Raw genomic sequence first — 10,091 nt, 5'->3', positions numbered from 1 at the left:
GTACAGGAACATCTGTGCCGAGTATAACCTGGAAGTCCCGAGGTCAAAATGGGAGATGCCCCCAAGGGTGGTGGAGAATGACCGAGCTAAGATCCTGTGGGACTTCCAGATACAGACGGACAAAATGTTGGTGGCTAACCAACCGGACATAGTGGTGGTAGACAAACAGAAGAAGACGGCCGTAGTGATCGATGCAGCGGTTCCGAATGACAGCAATATCAGGAAGAAGGAACACGAGAAGCTGGAGAAATACAAAGGGCTCAGAGAAGAGCTCGAGAGGATGTGGAGGGTGAAGGTAACGGTGGTCCCCGTGGTAATCGGAGCACTACACTCAAAAAAATGAATGAGGTGGATTGTTCAGTGTATATTAATTATTTATTTTCATTTTACTTAAAATATATGTTTTTGTTAAGTTAACATATGTTTTTCTAATCAAGTCTACGTAATTGTGTCTATTATTCAACGTACATAATACTAATGTGTTACTTGATCGCATAACATTTAAGTTAAGTCAATGAGGATCGATATACCTTGTATATCCACAAGGTGGCAGTAATGCAAAAACAGTTGTAATGAAACCGCGCAGAACAAGAAGGTTTCACGGCTTGTGCCTGCTCATGCGCAAGACTTCAAATTTAACTGAAAAAGGCTGTTTTGGCGCCAAGCTGCTGTTTCTTTGAGAGGTAAGACCACTTTTTTCTTTGACTATGTATGTAGTATCTATATGTCCAGCATGGTTATATTTTGCGTTTGTCTTACAAGACATGTTATATCGTTTGCGTGTGCTTGTTTTACATTAGTTTTACTGGGTCCTGGACATGCTTATTTTGTGGACTGTGTAAGAAACATTTTTATTGTTTTTTGTTTTATTAAGGGATTAGCTACAGGGGTTCATGGGGTTATTCTTTCAAGGGGTTATTTTTCCATTTGCTTTCTTGGGATTCCTTTTCTGTAATCCGAGAGTCGGAAATATCGAATAGGATAGCAAGGATAGCATAAAGTGACATTTAAAATCCAAAAAGTCAAGGGCGAAAGCCACTGTGACACCATTGTTCTGCTCTATCAGTAATCTGTATTATGTAAAAATGGTCTGTAAATACAGCATGTTTCCTAGCGGAGTTATACATATCAATGTAGTTATAAATTACAGTTTGTGAAAGTACACACTTAATTTTTTTAATAAAATTATTCAAGACATATGAGTGGACAGACAATGGAGGACGACAGACCTGGTGATAATTGCTTCTATAGAAAGTTAGCACATGGCAGTGTCAATCTCTTGCTTTTCTTCTGAGTAGTATTTTATTTAGTTGTAATTCAAACAATAATTTGCTTCTTGAAATTAAGTAATGAATTTCTTGTTTTACTTTATAAATCTCAGATCCTGCCTTTACCTGCTCCCTCCTATACTGATGTGGTGTATGTGGTACTGCTGAGCTTGTATGTGGTATGTGAACTGTTATACTTTTAAAAACAAAACTGTTTTATAAGTTAAGTTTTCTTTTGTGACCCATCCCATGCCCCTGTTATTTCGTCTCCACATCTGAACCATGGTAAAGGTTGCAGTTCAAGGGCCTGAGGCATGAAATTCTTTTCAGATCAGCTGTGATCAATATTTTTTGGAACTTGATAAATAACAATAAAAGCTGTAATGGCTCCATTAGCATTTTGTGTAAATGTTTGTGTTAAAATTATAGCTTTAATGAGGTCTTTCTACATTAGTTTTAGTTTGTATATGTGTACATATAGTATGTATATTTACAGTACAGTATGTTGTGTTTGTTGACATATTTTCAGGTGGAAGCAGAATATGTGAGGATTACTACTGCTGCACATGTTCCAAGGCTTTTTACACAACTTGACCAATACACTGACCAGCTCATAAAAGTCTTCAAGAAAAAAGGAGGCGTTGCAGGGAAGAAAATTAGACAAACTTTGGCCCCAGCCACACAGGTGCGTTATTCTGTTGGTAGCAAAATATTATGGCTAATAAGATCATTTTCAAATTTAAACAGCTAGTGTATGGTAGCTGCACAGTGCACTTACATTTATATTAAGCAAGACAAAGTTTGGTACTCAAAACGTTGGAAAATTTAAATTACCTAAACATATGTAAAATCTGATCCCTTGATTTAGGTTAAACCAGAAGTGAATGTTTTTATGTTATGTTTTGAATGCAAAAAAGATGATGTATTAGTTTGTCTTTACCTCCATTATGGACATATATAATGTGGTGGAAACCCTTCCCAACAGGTTAACTATTCATGTCCATGTGATGATTAGTTGGTCTTGTGTACATGTCTATCTGAGCAGTGGCTATGTCATTCATTTTGCGTATAATGTGAGTTTCTGTCATCCTAAAGTATTTCTGTTTTCTCTTCCTGTATCTCTGCCACTCTCTACAGAAGGAAACCATTGAAAAGGGGAGGGAGTGTGTCCTCAGGGCACTACCTTTTTACCTGAATGAAGACCCAAGCATCCTCTTCAAAGAATAATTGGTTGGTAATTTTAGTTTTGGTTTAATACAGATAAAAAACTAATTTTGAATAACTAATGTTGTTGCATGTTGTAATGTTGTTGTTGTTGTAATTTGCATGGAACCTGTTTAAATGTTTTGGGAAATCTTCTTGTATACCCAAACTATTTATATTTATCGTTGAATCTGTAGTCTGAAATAGTGGCGCACTGGGGTGCATGTTCCTAATATTGTGTTTACGTCATTAAAGGGTAGCTTTGGCCCTTTTTCTTTCTTTTTTTTAAAACTGGATGCCATTTTTCTATGTTTTTGTGTCTAAGCTACAGCTGTTCAGAGGGAGCTGGAACAAATTACCCTTGCTATCTTTACCATCGAAAGAGCTGATGCCAGCACTCCTCCAGCCGATGTGGGTATAACCATCTAGTGTGTCCTGCATGACCTGGAAGACCTGGCCTCTGCATGTGCACTCTTAATGGGTGGGATATATGCACTGAATCTCAGTTAACCTCAAGACTGAAAGCTAAGAGACAATCAAAAGTATTGAGATTTAAAGGATTTAATTGAGAGATGATACTGCACCAGAAATGTTGAAGGGTGGTGTGTATATTAGCGTTCAAGGCATATTGTTATGAGGTGGAAATATGTTCATATTCAGTTTGTGTTACATTGTGTGCATTGTAAAGGTAATTGCAATACATACTAAAAATAAGGGTAAGTTAGGAGGTTGATCTGATATCCCCGTGTTGGTGTTGTTCCCAGATCATCATACTAAATGTTGTTCCAGGATCAACATTGCAAGTGACCAATCAGAATGTTGTGACGTCATACTTTTGCGACTTCGGGAAAAACCAGCGTAAAACAAAAAACTGTACTTAAGCTGCGTGAAACCGCCTCTGTCCGCCGATCAACTGACCCTAACCCTAACCCTTTAATAAACAGTAAGCAGAATTGATATTGTCCTTGCAACATTGGAATTTCATAAATGCACAAATGGCTTGGAATAGAATAACGTCACAACAATGTGATTGGTCACTTGCAATGTTGAACCTGGAACAACATTTTCATGATGGTCTGGGAACAACACCAACACGAGGATATCAGATCATCCAAGTTGGGAATGCAGGATGAATGTATATTTTGTGGACTTTTAAAGACGAACAATTGTTTCCATGTTAAAATGTTTACATCTGAAGTTTTTTGCCCAAACACTGGTAAAATAAATGTTGACAGTGGCAAGTGTTAAATGGTTACTGCTGTGCTGTTGCAAAAAAACTGAACGCTGACAAGCTGTTTTATTGTTAGACCATAATCTTGGCATGTTTTGTTAAAGTTTTATTTGGGATGGTGATGTAATTTTCTTTGATTGCTAATATCAGTGGACTATTTATTATTATTATTGTTGTTGTTGTTGTTGTTGTTGTTGTTGTTGTTGTTGTTGTTGTTGTTGTTGTTGTTACATAATTATTTTTTTTTAAAATTGTGGCTGTTGAGGTGGACACTTCACTTTGCATTGTTAAAGGAAAGCACTTCATTGGCATTGTGTTACTGGACTGACCCTAAGCAATCATTGCAAATAGCAACTTTGCTATCCATTTTAGACACTAAAAGAAAAAAAACACTCACAGACCTTACTAGCATCACATGTGCATAACTCAAGTGTCATCTTATCAATGTGTTATGTGATCTTCAATGCGTTTTTTTTTTTTTTTTTTTTTTTTTCTATTTCTGGTAGATACAGACATTTAATTTAAAGTCTTGATGTTGCATCTGTCTACATACTGTTAATTACTAACCCTAATGAGCTGTTGTGTTTTATTTTGGACTGGGTTTACACAAATGCTCACTGAATGTGTTGGCAATAAAATAAATTTTAAAAAATAAGTTGGATGTACTTAATTCATTTGTGTGGAACCTGTTGACAAAATAGATTTATGTAAAACTAATTAATAAAGCACAAGGTGGCTGAAAATATAATATTTGAATTAATCTAACTTAAATTTAACATTTTACTGCCACAAATAAGAAATGTGTTGAAGTAACTAATCTAAACTATCTAACCTGAAAATATATCATCTATGTTCATACAACATAACTTGATTTAGTTAGTCTTAAATATGTCTTGTTAATCTTAAGTAGTTTTTTTAAATTAGATGAACTAAAGATTTTTGCTTTAAACTAACATAATTCAATTTCGTGGAACCTGTTGACAAAATAATTTTAATTAAAGTCAACGTTTCATTTTTTTGAGTGTAGGTGCGGTGACTCCCAAGCTAGGCGAGTGGCTCCAGTAGATCCCGGGAACAACATCGGAGATCTCTGTCCAGAAGAGCGCAGTCCTGGGAACAGCTAAGATACTGCGCAGGACCCTCAAGCTCCCAGGCCTCTGGTAGAGGACCCGAGCTTGAAGGATAAACCCCCCGCAGGGGCGTGCTGGGTGTGTATATATATATATATATATATATATATATATATATGTATGTATGTACACATACACATATATATGGGTGACCATCAATAAAGCTTCTCTTTCTCTCAGTCTGAGGTAAGTTCAAGTGCAAAAATGGCTGAAGGCTTTTATGTATTTATTCCTCCCTGTCTAGTTGGTCAAAATTGAGGCAGAATCACAGTGTGTTGCTAGGTCCAGCTGTGGTATTTCACAGGGAGAGAAAAAAAGAGAGAGAACTTTACTCAGAGATGGAGAAAAATAAGGAAGACAGGACAGGTGAGGAAGGAGATTGGAAATATAAAGCTTATATGCAAGTCCTCAAGTTTTTGAAGTGGATATTGGGTCTGTGCATGTGATATTGTTTTTTCGCATTATGAAACAGGCTGCAAAACAAACTAAGACAGACTAAATGTGGCAACACAAGGAATGATAAGAAAAAGGACAAGGAACCAATTATATCACATGCACGCCCTAGAATGGTGTTTTTCCCTTCTTTTTCTCTGTACAGCTGAGCACCTTTATTAGAAATAAAATTTAGAATGACGTAAAGTTTTTATTCCCATCTACTAATATTATTTTATTAACAAATAAACATAGCACAAGGTTCAGTTAGCTTTGCACAAAAATAGCTGGTAGAAACATCTTCCAAAGTGTTACTTTTACTTCTTTACTTTCTTACTTTGAACCTTTCACTTTACTTGAGTAACGAAGTTGAATCAGTACTTCAACTTTTACTTGAGAATTTTTCAACTCTAGTAACTGTAACTTATACCTAAGCACAGAATGTCTGTACTTTTGCCACCTCTGGTGAGCAGCATTTCTATGTGTGATTGTGGGAGCTTTGCTACAAAAAAAAGCTAAAATGTAATTTCTAGGTTAGGTAGAGTACAAATCTTTTAAAGAGCAGTGAAATATGGTTTTTCAGTATATTTTGATTCCAGGGAGCCAGACTTTCCTCTAATTTTTTCAAAGTGGTCTTGAGCAATTCTCCAGGATTTCTGAGTAAATTTGTGAAAACTAAACACGTGGATTGAAGAGCTTGGAAAGAAAGAAGGAAGCTCTTTTGAGGATGCCAGTGTTCACATTTTGGACAGAGAAAAGAGATGGTTTGAAAGAGGAGTGAAAGAAGCCATCTGTGAAACGTCTTCAAGAAACTTAAAGAAGTCCAGACGCTTTTCTTTCCAAGCTCTTTAGACTTACAGGCACATGGATGACCAAAAAAAAGTGGTAGGCCTCACTTAATCCATGTTTGCTGAAGCCTCATCAGAAATGGTCTCCGTAGATGGTTGGCCACAAAGAAGTCATTCTTAGGAAAAGGAAATAGATGGAAAAGGCTCCATAATTTACTCCGAGATTAATAAAGTACATATTGTGATAAATTACACGAGAACTGAAGTGATTAGTGGCAACAGAGGTTGTTTGAACCAAACATTTAACTATTTTAGTTTCTTTCATGTCTAATCTTGTCCACCATGGTCACTGCCAGTGAAACGCTCAATATCCAGTCTTTGTACTCTTTGTCCATGTCTATTTATGAAAAGCATTTCTAGTTGTGAAATATTTAGAGAAAATCTAAGTACAGTGTCATTTATTTAACATCTTCCCCGGTGTTTATCATTTCTCTTCACAAGCACCCTGCATTTTCTTCCACAGTAAACTCTGAGTAGGTTTAAAAAATAATAATTTAAATGGATTTCACATGTTTCCTGTAGTGTTTTTTGTAGTTTATGTGGTGTACACATTTTCTTTCCATTATCAGGTTGACATTGAAAGCAATTTGTAATCCATATCTAATGAGCATTACAGTCAAATAAGTAGGGGTTATTGTTTATGATTAGTATTAATATATCACAAAAAGTATCTTTGGAATTTTAAACATATTACCTCTCTGACTTTAATCTTTGGTTTTGTCTATGCCTTCAGAAGCGAGTACAGACGGAAACCCAGAATGGCTGGAAATATTGAAAACAGCATTTCAAAATGGCCCAATTGCATCAAATGTTTTGTTTGCATTAATCATGATGGCCGTCGAAAAGTTAGTGGAGCTGGAATTTGAGTGCCCCTGTGAAGGGATATACTTGAATGGTGGTTTTGTTGCTACATTCTTCATCATTCCTGGAATTTTGGCCTATGTGCTGATGGCTTCATTGCAAGGACAGAAGTTCTCATGTGACATTAAAAATAGAGAGACAATCTTGCGCCGATCTATCCCTGCATTTTTGTGGGCAATCCTGCTGCTCTTTAATGGCAGCTACATTACTTGTGCAATGACTGATTGGTCAGGCAAGTATGTAGCTGTTGACAAAGCTGCCCCACTGAAATGGTGTGAACCAGAAAATGGTACCTCATATCAGGACAGACTGAAGAAATCTCAGGACTGGTACGTTTACTCTCAGGTACGTAAAATTCTGTTTTTTAAAATGTTATAGCGAGAAATGATATGTGAGATGAGGTCATTTGCTGTCTACAAAATGTGGTTTATGAACAGCATTTATGACATATTTGATTTTAATGTTTTGTTTCCTTTCTCTGTTCTTCATTTTAGTGGGCTGGAATTGCCTTTATCGTGGTCTTGATCTTACTGATCATAAAATACATCCTGAAAGAGCAATCCAGTCCTCCTGCACAAAGTGAGAGACTCCAAGTTGCCCCAGGTATCTGTTCACTTTAACCTGCATGGAGTACAAATTATAACAATGATTAATAAATTACAATCTACAACTTGTTTTTGTCTTTCCATTAACTCTTTACATGTCAAATATTTTTTACACAAAAGTATTATTGGAATATTAAGACACAGCATTAGTTGTATAAATCTAGCATGAAAAGAAACATGTAATTACAATGCATGTTAACCTGACCTTGTTGTCTGTATTCTGAGTTTATATTACTACAAGTGATAATGAGAATTAAGTGATTGTGCTTTATACCTTGTTATGCGCAACTGTGCTAGCAGAGGAGAAGGGAAGAAAGGTAATGATGATTCTGGGCCATGACTAAACTTCAGTTACTATCATTATTATTATTATGAAAATGTATTCATTAGCACCATAAAGTAATGTTTGCTTCACAAGGTACTTATGAACATATTTGTTTCCATGCGTTAGTTTTGCTTTTTGTCAGCCTCTGACCCCCCCCCCCCAGGTGTAAGCACTCCTCCCTGATGCTGAGCTCTAGAACTGTACCTCTGCAGGAGAGAGATACAGTACTGTAGAATGGCTCTGTTAAAAGTATGGTCTGGTTTTCAAAGAGGAAAAATGAGACGAGGGATTAAAATTAAGAAAGTCCCCATGAAAGATAAACTAGTTTGTTTGTTTGTTAGCTTACTTCATTTCTAACAGAAAGTAATGTTTTGTCTTACTTTAGCCAACATGTAGTCAGTGCAGACAGAACTTTTGTACATATGTCTACTTAAATACTTTTTCCTGCATCTGCCGGCCTGCTGCCAGGCCAAACAGATCAACCCTTTGGCTCAGGCTCAGCTGTCACACTCAAACCTCTCCATACCAACACTCCTGACACCAATGCCACACATATGTGAAGAAGCAAAGGTGAGTTCTTTTATGTCAAACAATGTGTCTAATTGGCAGAAAGCCGCTTGGAAACTTGATTTTTATTCTATGTATTTATTCTATGTATTATTATTTAATACATAATAATACATTATAATTATAACCCACATGAGCAGAGCATTTTTGGACAATATTTTGCACACTTCAGTAAACTAAATCATATTGAAACCTGAATTTCACTAAGTCTTATTACAGGGACATATTTTTGTTGGCTATACCTTGTTTAAAAATTGACATTCAAAGAAGTATATGTGCCAGTACTTTACATTATAAATAAAAGAGTTTAAACTTGTGTTTTACACCATTTGAAAGTCAAAAATATTTGTAGTTGGTGTAGTTTTATATTTTTAGGGCTGGCAGTGTTTGCAGTATTATAATAATATAATAATAATAATTATTCCCCCCCCCCCCCCCCCCCACAGGGCCCCAGTTACTATATATTCATTAACATTATGTCATGATTGTATTAGATTATTCTGGTGGACTCAAAAATCTTATGCACACAGATGTCTGGATGTGGCTTTCTCATATTTCACAAGAGTGAAAAAAATGAAGTTGTACTAGCCACCAGTGCCACACCGATGTCAAATAAGAGCCAAAGGTTCCTTAGTTGTATCATCCTTCATCCAATGGTCAAGACAATATTGCAGACTGAGAGATAAAAGTTCACATTTTGAGGTTGTGCAGGTGGAGGTGGAAAGGGTTAGATGCTTATCAACTAGGAGACTATAATTTGTATCCTGCTTAGGAGGGGTGTGTTGTGGACTTTGATTAACTTTTACTTACTTTTTTGCAGGATCTGCATCTGTCTGCCCTGCTTTTTCTTTTCTTATTTTTTCTGTTTGATTAAAAAAAATGCAAAGTTTGTATGTGTGTTCACCAGTCTTTTCATCCTACAAGTTAACAAACTTTCGATACCTTTCAAAGTTTGTGCTTTTAAAAAAAAAAACTGTTGTGGTTGAATTCCTTTGCCAAGTTTAAGTTAATTCAAGAACCTGGGAACAAACCAGGACAAAAAAGGGCACCTGAAAGCAACGCTTAGAAATGGAGAGGAGAACAGTAAGAAAATAGGCTGTTGACTCTTCTTGCATGACTGGTGAAAGATTTTTAAACAGATGCTAAATATTTGTTTTTTGTATTTACAACACAACATATACCAGTGAAACTGGGAATTACATTGAGGATTTTGGAAAGAAATTACATTATACATTAAATAAGTCAAATGTTAAGCTAAATAACCAGTGTCACTGTTTTTTGTTTGTTTTCACCTATGTGAGATATATGGTGTTTACTTTTATGTGTTGTTGGATTTTACTTCTGCAAATGATTACGTGATTTTTAAATTTTTCAGTAGCTTAATCTGTAGCATTCTATATTTTATAAGGGTCTTAATTGTTTATGCCATCTGTTTCCTGTCAGACCCATTTCTAAAAAAATCTGTCTGTTTCCTGTTCTGAGTACCTTATACATCTAACTTAAGACCCTTATGTAATGGCAGGACTTTCTCATCCCATAAAGGCATGTTTAATACTACAGTGTATCCTTGATTTCATCAGAATCATACAAAATGATAATTTTCGTTGGATTGTTTGTTTGT

The 10,091-nt window shown here is 35.8% G+C and overlaps 1 long non-coding RNA gene across 4 annotated transcripts; it reads left to right on the top strand.

Annotated features, from left to right (window-relative positions):
• The first annotated feature begins 344 nt into the window (after window positions 1-344).
• Window positions 345-4,021, top strand: LOC146695139 (uncharacterized). Of its 4 annotated transcripts, none has more exons than XR_014923530.1 (5): window positions 345-683; window positions 1,382-1,447; window positions 1,798-1,953; window positions 2,406-2,498; window positions 2,797-4,021. It is a non-coding gene; the product is annotated as an uncharacterized LOC146695139 (long non-coding RNA). The 4 variants fall into 4 exon arrangements; XR_014923531.1 differs by lacking the exon at window positions 345-683 and adding an exon at window positions 720-838; XR_014923532.1 differs by lacking the exon at window positions 345-683 and having other exon boundaries at window positions 720-1,426.
• The last annotated feature ends 6,070 nt before the right edge of the window (window positions 4,022-10,091 follow it).

Source organism: Copadichromis virginalis, linkage group LG13, assembly GCF_057382275.1.
Source record: "Copadichromis virginalis isolate Kocher_CV1m ecotype Utaka linkage group LG13, C_Virginalis_male_GT1.1, whole genome shotgun sequence".
Classification (NCBI taxonomy): Eukaryota; Metazoa; Chordata; class Actinopteri; order Cichliformes; family Cichlidae; genus Copadichromis; species Copadichromis virginalis.
The sequence above is the reverse complement of the archived record's forward strand: the minus strand, read 5'-3'. Positions and strand labels throughout refer to the sequence as shown.